The 18,839-nt window shown below is 44.0% G+C and overlaps 1 protein-coding gene across 2 annotated transcripts in view; it reads left to right on the forward strand.

Annotated features, from left to right (window-relative positions):
* The window catches only part of CDH13 (cadherin 13), a 1,228,073-nt gene that overhangs the window by 1,094,914 nt on the left and 114,320 nt on the right, over window positions 1-18,839 (forward strand). The window lies entirely within an intron of this gene.

Consider the following 18,839-nt stretch of genomic DNA (forward strand, 5'->3'; position numbering starts at 1 on the left):
CTACCTCTATTTTTTACCTTCTTCTGTCCCTGGATGATGAAAAGGGTTAAGTGTTCCACTACTAACCAAAAGATTGGTGGTTCAAACCCACCCAGAGGCACCTTGGAAGAAAAGCCTGGTGACCTACTTCCAAAAAATCCACCACTGAAAACCTACGGAGCACAGCTGTACTCTAACATACACGGGATCCCCATGAATAAGGATCGACTGGACGGCAGTGGGTTGGTTTTGGCGGATTACTTATTTTACTTCTACCTTCTTCACCTCTCTCCTCTTTGTCCTTTTCTCTTTCCCTCCATTTCTCTCTCCTCCCTTTCACTGCCTCTCTCCGTCTTTTTTGTGTCTGTGTCTCTGCCTTCCCTGCCTTCCTTTGCTGCCCTCCCCCTCTCCAGTCCTGTTTTCTCTTTCTCTTTACCGCTTTGTCTCTGCCTGTGTCTGTGGTGCCTCCTCATGCGTGTCTATGTCTCTGTATTGCACTCTCTCCCTCTTTCTCTGTCTCTCACTCAGTCTCCTAAATTTCCTGGCAATGCCCACTGCCTCTGAGGTAGGACACCGACCACCCTCCAGTCACGGAGGGAAAAGTCAAGCCGGAAGACCTCACCTCTTCACTTAAAACTCCATACTCCGCAAGGCTTCCTGTTCTCCATATTCGGATTCCAGCCTCCTGCCTCCCTGCCTCCCCGCCTCCCCGCCTCCCCAGCTGTAGCAGCTCAGGTTGAAGAAGCAGCTCTGCTGTTCTGCTTTTGCTGTTGGAATGTGTCTTGCCTGCTTACTGTGTGGGTGCCATTCAAAGCCCCCTTGGCACCTGTTCAATCAGACCTGATAAGGGCTCTTGAACAGTATGTTTTCGTCTGTAATGACATCTCAACAATGACCAATTTACATTGTTCCTTGATTGCAAATAAATTTACAACACTTATTTTTGTATTCCTTAGCCTTCATAGCAATTCTTTGGATTATATTTAATACTCTCTAATCGCACACTCTGAGGGAAGGAAATAAAGGTTCTCTTATGAAGGGAAGGAGAAGGTGGTAGGGTTGAGGGGTGCTTTGTCTGTTTGGTTTCCTTCCCACTGAGGGGTCCTGAATATGTTTATAGGCTTGAGAGGATGGGCACGTTGGGAGGGGGAAACAGGACAGGCAGGAGTTGAGGAGGCATAAAACCCAGGTGTGGACTTCACCTTGGACAGGAGGGTAGACACCCCTGAGGGATGGGGGAAAGAGACAGGAACAGCAAGACGTGCCTGTAAGTGCCAAGACTGGGGACGTTGAGGACAGAGGCCACCTTTGCTGAAGCATTCTGTCTTTCCCCAGGTATGGCAGCAGGCCAGCTGCCCCTGGTAGGCAGAAGGAACTGAAGCAAAGCTTGTGGACTTGGAGAGGCACTGAATCACCTGGGGATCAGGTTACAACCCAGAGCCTGATCTGGAAGGCCTGGGACTCTGCATTTCTAACCAGCTGGCAGGGGATACTGGTGCTGATGGTCCAAGGACCACACTTGAGTCATGAGGGCCTAAAGGACCGAGAGGGGAAAGTGCACCCCAGACAGCAATGCCTCATTGCCAAATAAGCTGGAGTCTCAACGCGGCTCTTAGCAGACTGCCTTAGCTGCCCAACGCCGCCATAACAGAAATGCCACGAATGGGTGGCTTTTAAAGAACTGACATTTATGGTCTCGCAATTCAGGAGGCCAGAAGTCCCAAATTAGGGCATGGCTGTAGGGGGAAGTCCTTCCTTGTCTATTTCAGCTTCTGTTAGCTGCCAGCAATACCTGGTTCCTAGGCTTCTAGGTGCCTCTGTCCCATTGTCTGTCTTCCTCTTCCCCTTCTGTTTCTTCTCTGCCTAGTCTGCTCTTTTTATAGCTCTGAAGTGATTAGGTCTAGAACCCACCCCACACTGGTATGGCCTCATTAAAAAAAACTAAACCAGTTGCCAGTCGATTCTTACTCTTGGCGACCTCGAGTGGCAGAGCAGAACTACAGTCCCTAGGGTTTTCAAAACATATGATCTTTCAGAGGTAGATTGCCAGGCCTTTCTTTCAAGGCACCTCTGGATGGATTGAAACCTCCAACCCCAACCTTTTGGTTAGTAGCTGAGCATTTAACCATTTGTATCACCAAAAAAAAAAAAAAATTTTTTTTTTTTATCACCCAGGGGCTTCCTGATCTCATTAACATAACAAAAGAAGCCCCTATATCCAAGAAGGGCCGTATTTACAGTTAAGGGTTAGGATGTCAACACGTATTTTGGGAGGACACAGTTCAATCCATAACATAGACCAAATAGAAAATGCCTGTATTCTAATTCTCTGAGGTCTGTTGAAATAGGCCCAGGGGTGACAGTTTAGCCTCTTGTGATCCCATCCTTCTTGGGGGAACCCTGTGGCTAGATCCCAGCTGTGGAGCTGGGGCTGCTTGTTGCCCTGGGCCTACCTAGTGCATAATAAAAAAAAAAAAAAAAAAAGGCATAAAATATATTTATTGTAAAATGAGAGGCTGGCAAGTGTCAGGGAAAACAGAAAGCAATAAACATTTTTTTTTTTTCTTTTATAAAAGGGATTATCAGTTGCTAATTCAAAAATTGTAGAGTAATGAAAACTACATCAATAATTTTCGTAATAATTACAGTAGTTAGTTTTACCCTTGAATGTTTTTTCTGGCAATGTGTGATTGAATTACTCCAGAAAATGTTATTATGCTATTTCAGTGTTTTCCTATGGGATTTGAGTCTAGGGCCATGTAAAAATGGTGTGGCTGTGGCGTCTGGTCTATTCTAATTTTATAAGATGGAAGGAGAATCAAGATCGATGGCCCAAGGCTGATTCCTGCAAGGCAGAGGTCAGATATGCCTCTTCTCTCCACCAACTTTACCAATTCTGACCCCAACCATCCCTCCCGTGGCACTCTCTACTTCTCTGCTGAGTTTGGTCATTTATTGCAGTGGTGACACAGACCTCACAAACAATACTTACAATAATGGGGCTTATTAGGGAGGGAAGTAACAGGTTACAATTCAGGGTGAGGAACTCTCAGGATACAGTTCTTCCATCAGGACAGCCCCTTCTTAGCGGTGCCCACAGGCACACCTCTCTCTGGCCCTTGGCCTCTGCCCTGCTCAGGCAAATGTTACAAAACTCTTTTAGCTCTGCCAATAAGGCTTGGAGGTACCCTACTTCTCCAGCGAGCCCCCTGCGCAAAGGCACTCAGCCTTCTCACTTTGTGGGCCAGGAAGCCCTCCACACTGTCTCTTGCCGGTCTCTTCTGCCGCTGTTTCTCTGACATCACTTCTTGCCGTCTTCAGTGTTACAGGCCTCTCTCAGTCTCCTGGTTCCAGGAGCTTCTCAGTGCAGGGATCTCAGGTCCAAAGGATGTGCTCTGCTCTCGGCTCTTCTTCCTTGGTAGTGAGTGATGAGATCTTGTCTTTCCCGCCTCTAAGATGGTTTATTTTAAGCCTGTGGGAGGGCAAAACTGAGCAATCCCTTCCTTAGGTTCCACAGAACTTATTTGCATAATTCCACTCAATCCTGTGTGAGTCACAAAGACCATGGCTAGAGGGGCCATATTAAGTAATTCATTGCTCCACAGACCAACTTGCTGATAAAACCCTCTTGGGGGTATTTGGGGATACTGTTCACATGCAAATAACACTTGAAGAGTCCCTCACATGGTTTAGTTACATTCGTGATTCTCAAGCAGGGCCAATTTACACACCTTTCCTGGGGGACATCTGACAAGGTCTGGAGACATTTTTATTTTTCTGTTTTTTAACGTGCTTTAAGTCAAAGTTTACAGTTCAAGTCAGTTTCTCATAGGAAATTTATACACACATTGTTATGTGACCCTAGTTACTCTGCCTACAATGCGACAGCACGCTCCTTCTCTCCACCCTGTATTTCCCATGTCCATTCAACCAGCTCCTGTCCCCCTCTGCCTTCTCATCTCACCTCCAGATAGGAGCTGCCCACATAGTCTCATGTGTCTACTTGATCCAAGAAGCTCACTCCTCACCGGTATCATTTTCTGTCTTATAGTCCAGTCTAATCTTTGTCTGAAGAGTTGGCTTTGGGAATGGTTTTAGTTCTGGGCTAACAGAGAGTCCGGGGGCCATGATTTCTGGGGTCCCTCCAGCCTCAGTCAAACTATTAAGTCTGGTCCTTTTACTAGAATTTGAGGTCTGCATCCCACTTTTCTCCTGCTCCATCAGGGATTCTCTGTTTTGTTCCCTGTCAGGGTAGTCGTTGGTAGCCGGGCACCATCTAGTTCTTCTGGTCTCAGCCTGAAGGAGTCTCTGGTTTATATGGCCCTCTCTGTCTCTTAGGCTCATATTTTCCATGTGTCTTTGGTGTTCTTCATTCTCCTTTGCTCCAGGTGTGTTGAGGCCAATTGATGGCCACTTGCTAGCTTTTAAGACCCCAGATGCCACTTACCAAAGTAGGATGCGGAGCGTTTTCTTAATACACTTTGTTATGCCAATTGACCTAGATATCTCCTGAAACCATGGTCCCTGGTCCCCCGCCCCTGCTCCTCTGAAGGTCTGGAGACATTTTGGTAGTTACAACTTGGAGGAGGGTGCTACTGGCATCTATTGGGTAGAGGCCAGGGATACTGCTCAACATCCCACAATGCACAGGGCAGCCTTCCCCAAGCCAACAAATAATTATCCAGCCCAAAATGTCAATAATGCTGAGGTAGAGAAACCCTGAGTTAGATGAAGTATACAATTAGAGAATATTGATCAGGACACTTTGGTTATAAGTGACACCCAACTCTAAGTAGTTTAGACAACAGGGGAACTTTTTATTGGCAGAAATATCATTTAAATAGAAGCCAGGCTACCGAAACAGAAAGACTCCAAAAATAGCAAAGAAGTTTGTTTCTTTGTGCATTTCACTGTAGTGATATTCAGTGTAACAAATTTTCCTTCTTGTTCCTGCTCATTTTGTTCATGTTTATTATAAAAATATGCATTATATTCCTTTTAACGTGTCAGATATTCTTCTAAGCATGTTATCAATAGCCTTATGTAATCGTGATCATAAGGAGCCATGGTGACACAGTGGTTAAGTGCTCAGCTGCTAACCAAAAGTACGGGGGTTCACACCCACCAATGGCTCTGCAGAAGAAAAGACCTGGCAATCTGCTCCGGTAAATATTATAGCCCAGGAAACCCTATGGGGCAGTTCTACTCTGTCCTGTAGGGCCTCTATGAGTCAGAATCAACTCAATGGCACATAACAATAACAACAATTATCATAATAATCCTATGAGGTAGGCACTATTATTATCCTCATTTTAACAGATGAGAAAAATGAGACACACAGAGGTTAAGTGACTTGCCGAAGGCCACACAGCCAGTAGGTGATACAGCTTCCTGTGGCATTAAACACGAGTAACTTTTCGATGTGCAAGATTTTCTCGGGGGTACTTCTCTCCCCACAGAGACTTCCGTTCTGTTATTCCACCTTGGCATCAGAGCCCAGAAGGGACAGAGAGTGATTTTCCTAATCCTCCCTTTCTAATTGGGCCTCATTCCCAAAGGAATGTGTCTCACCCATCTCTTCTCCATGTGGAATTCAGACGTTCGCAGCAACTCCAGCAACCCCCTCTGGAAAGAAATATGCGGACTTGCAAATGGGAATTACGATTGGACCCTTGGGGTCCATTTGAAGCAGGAATCAATGGTGCAAATACAGAGGGTGGATTTAGACCAGTTTCTTCTGACTAAGACATTTGGGATTTAAATATAAATTAGAAGCTGTGCCTCAATTCCATGTATGAGTTTGTACAAATCCCTCGTAATGAAAGCAGAAGGTTTCTCTTGTCCTTATTTGCACTGAGGTGTTAGCGTCAGGAGCCTAACCAAGTGTGTCGATTCTCCTCCAGCTCGAGAGATTAAAGATGTACTTTCTGTAGTTAGGAAGAGTGGCATGCTGTGAGGGGGGCTTGTTCTGGGGGGCAGGGGAAGGTTTGCCTTGTGTCTGTATTAACCTAAGCAACGCTCCATGTGGATCAGGAAGAAGAAGGCTCCTCAGAGTGGTTTAGCGAAAGGTTCTGAAAGAGACAGGGCTTTCGGAGGCCCTCATTCCATTAAAAACAAGGAGGCTTGTTTTCAAATGCTGCCTTTCCTTGCATGGGAACCAGAGAGTGGTGGACTCTGAGAAGCTGGCAAACACAACATGGCCTCATGTATTTGAAGGGTGTGGCTACAGACATGTTGATGAATGGTTTATATTCATGCCCTGAAATGTAGAGCTGCCATATGACCCAGCAATTCCGCTCCTACGTATCTACCCAAGAGAAATGAATACATGTGTCAACATAAAAACTTGTACATAAATGTTCATAGCACTATTATTATCTTAGCCAAAGATTGGTGGGGGGGGGAATATTCTATCAACAAATGAATGGATAAACAAAATGTGGTGTATCCATACAATGAAATATTATTTGACTGTAAAAAGGAATGAAGTACTGCTACGTGGATTAACCCGAAAACTGTGTACTGAGTGAAAGAAGCCAGTTACAAAACGCCACATATGGTGTGACTCCATTTACGTGAAATATCCAGAATAGGTAATTCCATTAAGGTAGAAAGTAGATTAGTAGTTATCTAGTGCCAGCAGTGGGTAGGGGGGAGAAATGGGGAGTGACTGCTAATGGGTATGGGGTTTGTTTTGGGGGGTGATGAAAATGTTCTAAAATTGGTCATGGTGATGGTTGCACAACTCTGTTACTATACTAAAAAGCTCTGTCATCCATTAGTCATCCAGGTGGCCACTCCAGCAGGATCTGGACATACGATTGTGGAGTACAGGAAAGAGGTCACGGCTGGGGCACCTGCAGCATCAGACCCTTTCTTTGCTGAGCAGGCTGTCAGGTGGGGTATGGGGAGCAGAGATTGGTGAAGGAAGGGAAGCATCTGCAGTCATAAGACAATCAAGGGAGAGATGATCTCCAGAAGGCAGCCTTGCATTTCTGTGGGAAGTATTTCATTGGCCTGCTTAGCAACCCCTCTGTACTCCTCTGTGTGAAACTGCGTGAATTCTCAAAGCTCCCCATCACTGGGGCCTTTGGCATGCCCAACACTTCGTCTTCATTGCAAGGACCCAGCGCAAGTTAGAACGATCACAAAGATCTTTTCAACTTTTGATCATAAAACTCGGAGAGGCCTTAGTGGCCATTAAGCCATAGTTCTCATCACTGGATGGGCATTAGAATTATCTGGGGAGCTTTTAGAAGTGCCGGTGCCTGGGCCCCACCCAAGAAACATCTCTGAAAGTGGGGGCCAGACCATCAGTAATTTCTGAAGGTTTTCAGGTGGTTTGAATGTGTAGTTAAGAACCACCATTTTAGTCTGAGACCTTAAGTCTCAAATAAAGGGACTGGGACTCAGAAAAATTAAATTATTAATCTCAGGTTACACCAATGGGTTAAAGGCAGACTAGAATTTGCCCCCACATCTGTGACTTTCCCACTTCTATTAATTTACAGACTCACATAAACCAAACTCCACGTCTGTACAGCAGACCTATAAAGGCTATCACTGCTGTTCTAAAAAATTCACCTTTTGTCCAGGTTCAGGTGTTTGTAGCCGAAAGCGTGTATCTACAGAAAGTCTCTTTGCTTCTCAAAATTAAATGATTTTCAACTATCTTGTCACGTACAAATGTGTTTGACTTTCTCTTTTATTTTTTTAAAGAGAGAAAAGAATCTCAACCAGAGGAAAGATGCTAATGTCAGATGGAATAATGTGTCCAAACCCAGCATTTAGAGGGAAAAGAATGTGGCCATATTTGCTCCTCGGTTTTGGTTTTTCTCTCACCAGCTCATGTAATATGTATTTCATCAGCTCCCTAGGGCAACAGTTTTCAAACTTTTTAACAGCGAAAGGCTTCCTGCCTCCCACAAGCAAAACCTTGGTGAGGAACAACAGTATACAAAACACACAAACCATCATTAACAGATTCTTCCGGCAGTTTCAATTCTCACTGTTTAGAGGAAAATTCTTGATATATTGGTCAAAAAAAAATCCAGTTCTGTGACGTCAATTCCAACACAAAGCAACCCTACAGAACAAATTAGAACTGCCCCATAGGGTTTCCGAGGCTGTAGTCTTTTGCAGAAACAGACTGCCACATCTTTCTCCCGTGGAGCAGCTGGTGGGCTCGAACCCCAGACCTTTTGGTTGACAGCTGAGCACTTTAACCACGTACCACCAAGTCTCCTTGAAACACTGACAGGACTCCTAAAGCAGCTCTTGAACACTCATGGTTCAGTGTGAACATAGCTGAGGACCCACGACCCAGCAGTATAATTTCCTGGCCAATTTTTGGTGGCTGTGTGTTTTCATTTTGTTTTATAGAGAAAAAGACATGTTTTGCTATTTGAGACTCTTCTACCTCAAAACTCTTTTTTTTTTTTTCTTTTTTAAGTCATTTCCAAAAGTGTGTTTCTATATTTGAGAGATTTGAGGAGACTCTATGGGCAGGGTTGTGTAGACGAAGAATGCAGTCATTAGAGACCCCCAGAGAACCAGAATAAATAAATCTAGACAGTCATCTTCCAAAAATATATATCTAGCACGTCCTATGGGTCTGCAGCCAATGCATGGAAACTCTTCATAGGAAAAGGAATTGACAGAGAAGAGTGTGCACCCAGTGGAAGGCGGACAATTTCTGCCCAAGCAGGCAGCAGAGGTTGTTTCTCTTTCTCACACATTGGGTCATCCCCCTGCACCTGAAAACCAGGGCTGGGGACACTTTGTCCTTCCTCTCCATGGAACAGGACCCCAGACAACAGCCCTCCAGGAAGACAGCTCTCCTTCCAGCTCAGGGTTACCCTGCATCACACCAACTAACAGGACCTCTTCATTGATTCCGCTATATCAAGAACCACATTACCTGTATGGTAGTGAGTCTTGGAGGATAATCTTCACTCACAAACTTGTTTCTTTCTTGTTGAGTTGCTATTCCTTATTATTGTTGAACCATTTCCACCTTTGGATTTTGCATTTCACCTGTTTAGTAACTGTAGATAGGTAAAGAGCTGCCTTCGAGTTGATGCTGACTCAAGGCAACCCCAGGTACAACAGAACAAAACGTTGCCCAGTCCTGTGTCATCCTGATCATTATCACTGGCATGTTCTTGTTCATTGTTGCAGCTACTGTGCAAATCCGTCTCACCGAGGGTCTCCCTTATACTCGCTGGCCCTCTACTTCACCAAACATGATGTCCTCCTCTAGGGAAAGCTCCATCTTGATGACGTGGCCAAAGCAAGTGAGTCAGACAGAGTTCTGTTGTGATCCATAAGTTTTTCACTGGCAAATTTTTGGAAGTAAATCACCAGTCCTTTTATCCTAGTCTTTCCTAGTCTGGAAGCTCTGCTGAAGCCTGTCCACCATGGGTGACCCTGCTGGTATTTGAAATACAGTGGCATAGCTTCCAGCATCATAACAACACACAAGCCACCACAGTACAAGAAACTGCCAGATGGGTGGTGGCTGGAAACAATACTGGACTGGCATAACTGCTAATACATGAGGCTGTGTGATAGACTTCTCTATAACTCTCCTTTATCATGGCTAGTAGGTATTTTCTCTTTGCCTAATAGAGGTAACTTGCAGATATTTTTAGCAAAGCATCTGGTGCAAAAGAGAATCAGGATAATTGTCAGTAGAAGAAATGTTAGTTAGATTAAGAGGGGACTTTGATTATGTGTTCTTGAAAAGAGTCGCGATCTTTTAGAGATGCCCACTGAGCTATTTACAGATGAAATGATACGTCTGGGATTAGCTCCAAATCATACAGCAGTGGGGAGAAGAAGGGTGCATAGATGGAACTCGATGGCTGTGAGTTGAAGATCTCTGAAGCTTGATGATGGTACGTGGGTTCATTACTCTATTTAGCAGACTTTTATAAATGTTTGAAATTTTCCATAACCAAAAGTAGAAATAAAATGAAGGAAAAGCTTTAAAAAGACCTGTGGGACTCAATCACCATCAAAAGGACACCATGTACCCGCTGAAGACAGCAGATATCCAACAGGGTTGCTTTTACCGGGGCTTCATTTGTTGCAAGGAGTAGAAACCCATGAAAATGGCTGGACTGGACACAGGTTGTTGCAGGCACAGAAGCATCCCACAGACAAGAAGCGCTGCCCAACCTCGTGGGAATGAGAGCGGGACCCGGAAACCAGTCAGAGACTGAGGGTTTCTCCTAGTCGGTCTTTTGTCCTTGAGTGTTACAAGAGTTCTCCTCACTTTTCCTCTGAATGTCTCCGTGCTATTGCATCTCCCTGCACACTGGATTTCTCTGATATTTCATCTATGTAAAGTTGAGAAAAAATGGCCACCTCATGCTCAATTACTGAGACGCTGCGGCATTGAAGACCTTTCATCGGATTGTAGCCTCTATTTCTCTGAGCTCAAATTCTCAAGAGAGATAATCTGATTGTTCATGAAGCAGCCAAGGGATTGGCTAGCCCTGAGTCAGGTGGCCACCTCAGGGTCCAATCAACTGTGGCCAAGGAAGCTGGGATTACATGATACAAAATGGCTGCCTGTTATTGTTGTTCTTAGTTGCCCTCAAATCGATTCTAAGTCATGGCGACCCCAACTGTGCAAAGTAGAACTGCACTCCATAGGGTTTTCAAGGCTGTGAAAAGAAGCAGATTGCCAGGCCTGTCTTCCAAAGCACCTATGGGTGGGTTCAAACCACCAACCTTTCCGCTACTAGGCAAGCACTTAACTGCGTCACTCAGGGACTCCAAGGACCACCTAGTATGAATTATGCAGTCACTCTGGAATATGTCTACTCAATATATTGAAGGGTCTTTGGAAAAGGAAGACCCGCATTCACCGTTGGGAGGTCTTTCTATCATCTCTGCCATTTGAACTATGATCGAGTTTACGCTCGTTCCTCAGTGAGTCACTGTTCTCACTGTGAGACCCTCAAACACGTGCACACTGTCCTCTATCCTCAATGGATTTTATTCTCTAGACAAAATGATCCCAAAATGTAATGTCTGTGTCTATAGTGCTCTCCCTGCGTGAGCGATGTGGTGTTGACGATTTTGGGGAATCGGAGACATGGTCCCCACCCTCTGGGAGGTCACAGTCAGGGGGGGCATGTGCCAGCTCTGGGTACCTGAGAGGGCAAGGGCCTATGTGGCAGGTTCTCCTGGGCCCACGGGCTCTAGGAGTCCTAGCTCTAGCGTCTGATTTATTTCCTCTCTGGGTGAACTGTCTCCCATGCATGTTGAAAATTAAAGCTCAGACTCCACATCTTATACAATTTTAACCAGATGAAGATAAGGGTCAAAATGATGCTCACCATGTCAGGGACCATAATGATGGTTTGACAGGTTCCTGAATGTTCTCCTCCCATCCTGATCCTACAGTCACTTTGGGGCTGGCTATACTTGTCCTACTAGGGCATGGCTGGGGAAGGGCTCAGTAGGGTCTAGTCCCTGAGGGCTGGTTGATGTGCAGGCCACGGTTCCCAGTGGAGCAACCTCAGAGTGCCTTGTGTGGCTCTGTTTTCAATCACTTCTGAGACATAAGGGATTTTTTTCAGATACTGAATGGATTTTATTTAGAACTGTGTATACTTTTGAAAAGCAATTTTTATTTAAATATTATATACATATATTATGTGTACTTTTTTTATATATATATAATTACATTTTATATTTTTATATTGTTTTACATACAGTGAAATCTATGAGAACCAGAACTCAATGGGACTGTCTGGTTTTTCTGGGTCTTGCAAGTTTTCTGCCTTTGACAGGGTGCAGTCTTACCACTTTTCTATCACTATTAGTAGAAAATATTTGAATTTTCCTTCTCTGACAAGTTTCCACCTTACACAGGTTTCAGCTTTCGCAGGCTTTACTGTATTTTTAAATATTTACATTTAAATATTTTAAGTATTATACTGTTATAATATTATACATGTGTGCATATATATAACGTCAACATTTACATACACAGATAGTTGCACTATAAGGTAGCCTGTGATAAGAACGGGAAGAGCCGTAGGGGGTTGAGCCACATTCTCCATTTATCAATAAGAGTTGCGTACGCCACAGAATCAAAATCTGTCATCACCATCGTTGCTAACAAATACTGACTTCTTCCTATATGCCAGGCAACATGCCAAGCTCCTTAAATGCATTGTCTTATTTATATCAATCCCAGCCTCTACCTCATTATGCTATCAGCAAGACATTAGATTTTTCTAATATGCTTTATGTAAACATAGACTCATAAAAGAGTTTGCAAGTTAAATTTCTGATGATCTCTCCCCCATCCTTTTTTCCTCACATATAGAAATTGAGGTTATAAATCTTTCTGAGACCTCATCTTTTAGTTTTCCAAAGCCAGGGCCCAGATGACTATGTCCCAGCTTTCCAAGGTCATCAGCAGTCCTCCCCGCAACGTAAGGGCTGGCAGCTCATGAACTTGGGTATCCTGTTATCAAGCATGTAGATTTGCTGTGTTCAGACCATTACAATCAGCCACTGTTACTTCTTTCCCACCCCAAGCTTGCTTTCCAGACTGCTCATCATTATTGCTGACTTCCAAGTTAACCTAAAGAGCCACTCTTCACTCTTGGAGAAAGGGCTCTTGTTCTGGATATATAATGAAATGCAGGTCCTGCTCCCTGTGGTTTTGACCTTTGTGGCAAGTCCAGGCAGCCTTTCCCTGAATGTCCATCACAGAACTCACTCCACCTTGTCAAAGAAAGTATGAGTTCTAAACTTAGAGGAAAAGCTAAGGAGCCTCAGTATACCCCAAGCCAGTCACCCACACTAATGGCATAAAAATTCATTTGCATCTGGTATTTGATTTGCCAAACAGTTTAACAGAAAAGTAACTTTATTTGTTTTTTTTTTCCAATTAAAGGAAGCAATGTTGCAATCAATAATTCCTCCTGTTCCGCTGTAGTAAATGAATGTCTTGTTTTTAAATCACTGAGTGAACATTGCTATAGAAATGTAAAATGGTACTATTTCATTTTAATCTATTTAATTTTGCATTCTTGAATTCCGTAATAGGGTTAAAACATTGAATAGAATTAATAGAATGAGTATTTAATTAAGCAATAATGAGTTTCTAAATGGATGCTCAAAGAAACTGGCTTTATAGTTTATGCAGGAATCAGATAATGGCCTTCACAAAGACTACAGTAATTGTGTTGAGTGTTTTCTACACTTAAAGTTTTCTTTTTTCTGAATTCTTTCAGGGATAGATTTAAACACAACCTAGTTCCTTGATTAGACTCCCCTTTGCTTTCAAGGTAAACTCCATAGGCCTTTCCGTGGCCCAAATCTATTGCCACTGAGTTGATTCCCACTCATAGCGACCCTATAGAACAGAGCGGAACTGCTCCATAGGGTTCCTAAGGCTGTAATCTTTATGGAAACAGACTACCACATCTTCCTCCCTAAGAGTAGCTGGTGGGTTCAAACTTCTGACCTTTTGATTAGCAGCCAAGTGCTTTAACCACTACACCACCAGGGTTCCTCTTCCATGGCCCACAAAAGCAAAAAAAAAAAACAAATACACACACAATGCCATCACATTGATTCTAACTCATGGGACCCCATATGTGTCAAAATAGAGCTGTGCTCCATAGAGTTTTCAGTGGCTGACTTTTTTGGAAGTAGATTGCCAGGCCTTTCTTCCAAGGCAGCTCTGGATAGACTCAAATCTCTAAGCTTTTTGTTTCCAGCCAAGCGTTATAACCATTTGCACCACTCAGAGACTCATCCATGGCCCACAAGGTCCTGAACAATCTGACTGTTTCCACCTCTGGAGTCTAATATCAAACAATTCTGCCTCCCCCCACCTGCGTTCCAGCCACACCACCTTCCCTTTTTTTCACAAGTGCACCATGCTTCCTCCTGCCACCCAGCCTTTGCTCATGCTGTTTCGAATGCCAGGAATGTTCTCTCCCCTTTCACCACACTAACTCTCTTCTTCCCAAACTGGTCAGGTCCCCCCACTACAGGCTCTCCAAGAACTCTGTGCTTTCTTCCCAAGCGCTTAGCACGTTTTTATAATTATACATTTATTTCATGACTGTCTGTCCTTCCAGCCTGTAATCTTCATGAGAAAATGTACCATATCTGATTTGTTTACGAGTGTATCCCCAGAGCCTAGTACCATGCTATGCCTGGCACACAGAAAGTACTCAACAAATATTTGTTGGAAGGGTGGGTAGATGGATGGAGATGGATGGATGGGTGGATGGGTGGATGGGTGGGTTGGTGGATGGGTGGATGGGTAGATAGATGGATGGGTAGATAGATGGACGATGGATAGATGGATGGGTGGATGGAGGATGGGTAGATGGAGATGGATGGATCGATGGATGGATGACAGATGGACAGACAGATGGATGGATAGCAGATGATGGAGGGATAGATGAATGGATGACAGATTATGCCTGGATTGATGACAGATGGAGGGTAGATGGATGGATGATTGTGAATGTATGGGTGAATGGAAGATGGATGGATGGATGGATGGATGGATGATGGGTGAATGAAGGATGGATGGATGGATGGATGGATGGATGGATGGATGGATGGATGGATGGATGGATGGATGGATGGATGGATGGATGGATGGACGATAAATGAATGAAGGATAAATGGATGAGTAATGGTAGGTAAATGGGGTCAGAGACACATTAATACATCCAGGGACATATAAGGGCCACAATACACACTTCTGAGAATTCCTAGAATATCACCACCTTCCCCCTTTCACATGGACCCATTTTTTGTTCATGCACAGGTATTGGACACTGATTCTATGATAGCCCCTTTGTTAGGTGCTGCAGACACAAACATCTCAGCTTCCTGGGAGAAACTGCACGGGGCTATCTCGTTTAGACACGGCCTAAATATCATTTTACTCATTCATCCATTCATTTATTCATTCATCAGCTCGTAAGACTCCCCCCACACACACACACACACATTGGATACTATGTTAGGTACTGGGGATCAGGACAACTCATCCATTAGATACAGTAGGCACAGTTCTGGGAGCCCCAAAAACAGAAGAAAAAAATGACCTTTTAGGGTCAAAGAAAATGTTTTAATTCTTTTCTCACATCAGGAAAAAAAAAAATGTTGTGTTTTAAAACCCATGAGAATCTATTATGGTAGGCGGGACCAATGAAGGCAAAAGTAACTAGGGCCTACAAACGTCATAATGTGGGCCAGTTGGGTATGTCATAGAGAACAAGACAGGTTAGTCCATCCCTGCCCTTCTGGAAATGTTCAAGCATTGGCAGAAACAGGCATCATTCAACAAATCAGTGCCTCTTGGTCTTCTCCTGTATGGCTTCATCCACCCACATCCCTGCTCAGCTGTCATCCTTGCTGCCAGATCCCACTTCCTACATTTAACAGCATTCAGAAAATACTTACTGAGTCCCTTCTATGTGCCTAGCACAGAATATGGGGCTGGGGATAAAGCCATGAATGAGACACACACATGTAAAGACTCTGGCGTCCTCAAATCTTGACCTGTTCTTATAGTACTTTCACCTTGGCAAGTGGTACTCATCTGCTTCGACAGAGCAAATTATCACTTATGTAATTTGACATAGCAGCATTTCTATCTAACTGGTGGTTCCCAGCTGCCTCTAGTCTTAGCGTGTTCACATAATTGTCTACCTGGCTTCCTTAGGACAAGTATCAGAAGAGCCACTGGGACAGGTTATGAACTGATGTCCACCGTGATCCGTAGGTACAGAGAACCAGTCTGCTGGCTCTGGACCAATGCAGGGGGGAGAGGGCTGGCCTCAGCAGTGGGGACACTGAGTGGACATGAGTAGCAGTCACCACTCGTCTGTCAGTGGAGGCTTGTGTGTTGCTATGATGAGGAACAGGCTTCGGCAGAGCTTCCAGACTAAGACTAGGAAGAAAGCCTTGGCAATCTACTTTCAAAAATCAGCCAGTAAAAACCTAGTGGGTCACAACAGTCTGACCTGCAACTGATCATAGGGATGGTGCATGATGGGCAGTGTTTTGCTCCGCCGTACACGGGGCCACCATGAGTTGGGGACCAACTCCACGGGCAGCTAACAACAACGAGTAGCAGAGAACTTGAAAGCAGACATTATGGGAACTCAGAAGACTGGATTTGACCATGGATTCACTAAATGCCTTTGGATAAGACCCTTCCTTTCTTCTTCTCTGTGTCTGTTTCTTCATCTGTAATCTGAAAGGAATAGATGGCACACGTACCATCAAGTCTGCATCCTGCACACATAGCAGACAGCAGTAATCAATCACAGCACTCCTTGCTGAGCCCAATGTGGCTGCAGCCACTCAGCACTGTACTCAGGCGCCTGCACCCACCTACCAGGACAGCACATATGGCTAAGTGGTGCTTTTCACCCCTGAATGCATATTAGAACTATCTGGGAAGTTTAAAAAAGAACACTGACTCCCAGGCCTTACCACAGCTGAAATGGAATAGGACCCAGGCATCTTGTTTTCACTGATATATATATATATTGATATATATTTACACCTAGAATGGAAACCCTGGCGGTGTAGTGGTTAAGAGCTACAGCTGCTAACCAAAAGGTCAGCAGTTCAAATCCACCAGGCTCTCCATGAAAACCCTATGGGGAAGTTCTACTCTGTCCTATAAGGTCACTATGAGTTGGAATCGACTCGACGGCTTTTATATACAGCAAAACATATACCAATTCAGCAGTTTCGACATATACAATTCAGTGACATTGATTATATTCTTCAAGTTGTATAACCATTCTCATCCTCCTTTTCCAAGTTTTCCTCCCCATTGACATAAAGTCACTGCCCCCTAAGATGCTTATCTAATCTTCTGAGTTGCTGTTGTCAACTTGATCTCATATAGATAGATCTTGAAAGAGCACAACAAAAATACATACAAAACTTCAACAATTTAACAAAAAGACAAATAATCCAATCATAAAATGGGCAAAGGACTTGAATAGACATTTCACCAAAGAGGACCTTCAGATGGCCACCAAACACTTGAAGAGGACTACAGCATTTTTTGAAAAACAGTGTTTTAAAAAGTTCCGTAGGAGGAGCAGAAGAAAAGTGGAATGCAGACCTCAAATTCTATTAAAAAGACCAGACTTAATGGTCTGACTGAGGCTGGAAGGACCCCAGAGATCATGGCCCCCAGACTCTCTGCTAGCCCAAAACTAAAACCGTTCCCGAAGCCAACTCTTCAGACAAAGATTAGACTGGACTATAAGACATTAAATGATACTGGTGAGGAGTGTGCTTCTTAGCTCAGGTAGACACATGAGACTATGTGGGCAGCTCCTGTCTGGGGGTAAGATGAGAAGGCAGAGGGGGACAGGAGCTGGTTGAATGGACACGGGAAATACAGGGTGGAGAGGAGGGGTGTGCCGTCACATTGTAGGCAGAGCAACTAGGGTCACATAACAATGTGTGTATACGTTTTTGTATGAGAAACTGTAAATTGTAAACTTCCACTTAAAGTATAGTTTTTTTTTTTTAAGTCCCATAGGAGAGCCTGTTGTGCAGATGGGGCTAAGAACCACCAGTCTGGATTTCAAGCTCAGGAATTCTATGATTTCGTAAGAATGGGAGGATATAGACCATAAGACTGGTAGACCGTATTTAAACAAGAATCAGAGGAATCTGACCCAAATAGCTTGGCTCCTGGAGCTGCGTTATGAGACAGCACCCGCAACATCCCTTCTCATTCCACTTTTTTCCACTCTGTGTATTTTCTAAAAATTTTCCAGTGCCTCTTTTACAGAAGGGAAACAACTCACCCTGTTTGCTGAGGTGTGAGAGACAAATTAGTTTCCATCCCACCTCTCCCACAAGGCACCAATATTAAGGCTTGTGATTAATGATTTGCAAGTCAATTAAACAGCCTCTGTTTTTGAAACTTCATTTCTCAAATTACTTCTCTTTGAACACAAGGGCTTTGTGACATCGCCTTGCTACTCCAGACTCACTTTTCCACTGATTGAAATTCTAAGCTATTTCTTCTTCCTGTCAGATTATTGGTATTACTTGTTTATAAAATATTTGCAAACAGATTACTATTCACCTATACTGTGTCCAAGGCAAGAACCAAAAGAGTACTTCATGCTTCCAGCTCAGTGGAATGTGCTAATGATCACTCACGTAATTCTTTATCTATGGGAGAGCTGATTTTTCATTTATTGATTTATTTTCACAACACCTGCTTGCAACAAGTATTTGAGATGTATGACAATAAAAACATACGTACAAGGCACCAAACAATTGATTTATATGTTGCTTTATAAAATGGGTTTTTTTTAAGTCATGCTATTTGTGGGCAGGGTGGGTGGGCAGGATGAAATTGATTTTCTTCCTGAGAGAAGACAACAGGGTCTAGCAGAGGCTCTGACGTCAAACACTTGTGCTGAAGCCCCAGCCCCTCCATTGACAAGCTGTGGCCCTCTGGATATCAGGTTATCATGCCTTTTAGGATAGGAAAGGCTATAAGAACAAATACATATAAAATGTGTCATGGCGCAAACTCAATAGTCATTCATTTCTTACTTAGCAACATTTCAGGATGGATGTTCCTGGCCATCAGACTTCTCTCCTCCAGGTTGTGATTCAGGGATCCAAGCTCCTTCCCCTTGTGGTTCCACCTTTCCCTAGGATCTTGTGGTTGTTTGCAGAAGGAGGAAGAGTGCTGAGAGGAGACAGAGCCCAGCCCAGGAGCACAAACGTCCCCTCGGCCCACGTTCTATAGAAGAGAAGTTAATCCCATGGCCACATCTAGCTGTAAGGAAGGCAGAGAGAGA

The sequence above is a fragment of the Elephas maximus genome, chromosome 21 (genome assembly GCF_024166365.1).
Source record: "Elephas maximus indicus isolate mEleMax1 chromosome 21, mEleMax1 primary haplotype, whole genome shotgun sequence".
Taxonomy (NCBI): domain Eukaryota; kingdom Metazoa; phylum Chordata; class Mammalia; order Proboscidea; family Elephantidae; genus Elephas; species Elephas maximus.